The sequence below is a fragment of the Myotis davidii genome, unplaced genomic scaffold, assembly GCF_000327345.1.
Source record: "Myotis davidii unplaced genomic scaffold, ASM32734v1 scaffold609, whole genome shotgun sequence".
In the NCBI taxonomy this organism is placed as follows: domain Eukaryota; kingdom Metazoa; phylum Chordata; class Mammalia; order Chiroptera; family Vespertilionidae; genus Myotis; species Myotis davidii.
In genome coordinates this window covers 1,641,891-1,642,459 of record NW_006300164.1, presented here as the reverse complement: position 1 = coordinate 1,642,459, position 569 = coordinate 1,641,891, and the positions used below count along the sequence as shown (strand labels likewise).

At 69.8% G+C, this 569-nt stretch overlaps 1 protein-coding gene across 1 annotated transcript in view; it reads left to right on the top strand.

The window, feature by feature from the left end:
• Positions 1-569, top strand: part of NOTCH1 (notch 1) — a 76,614-nt gene that overhangs the window by 35,791 nt on the left and 40,254 nt on the right. The gene's annotated exons all lie outside the window — the stretch shown is intronic.

The window sequence follows — 569 nt, the reverse complement described above, 5'->3', positions numbered from 1 at the left end:
GGTGGCCCCGCCCCAGCCCGGGTCTCATTCTGCAGGAGCCCTGCCTGTCCTCCCCCTCAGAAATGGATGGGGGCGTCCCGGCCGGGGCGCACTACCCCTCATCGTGCTGGGTGTGCTTGCAGGGATCGCGGAGCCGGGGGGCCAGAGATGCGCCTCCTTGCTGCTGGGGTTCCCTGGAGGGGAGGGCACCCGGGGACCCCGGAGGGGTTGGGTAGGAGGAGGCACCAGCCCAGCTCTGGGGGCTCCTGGCTGGCGGGGAGGGCGCCATGGACACGGGGACTCCTGGAGCCCCAGGAGGCTGAGTCTGTCCCATGGAAGCAGGTCAGAGCCTTGAGGTCCTGAGATGCAAATCGGCCTCCCCAGACACCATGGGGAACCCAGTCTCCACCTGCCTGGGCTGTAGCCATGGCAACCAGTTGCTCTGGGGCAAGCCCTTCTGTGGGGCCCCGAGAGGTGGGCCTGGGGCTGAGAGCTGACAGGAGGAGAGCGCTCTGGGTCGGGGTGCTGCGTCCCTGCGGAGCACATGCAGGGGGCCCCTTGCGGGAACCTCCGTGTGGTCCGGCTGGGGC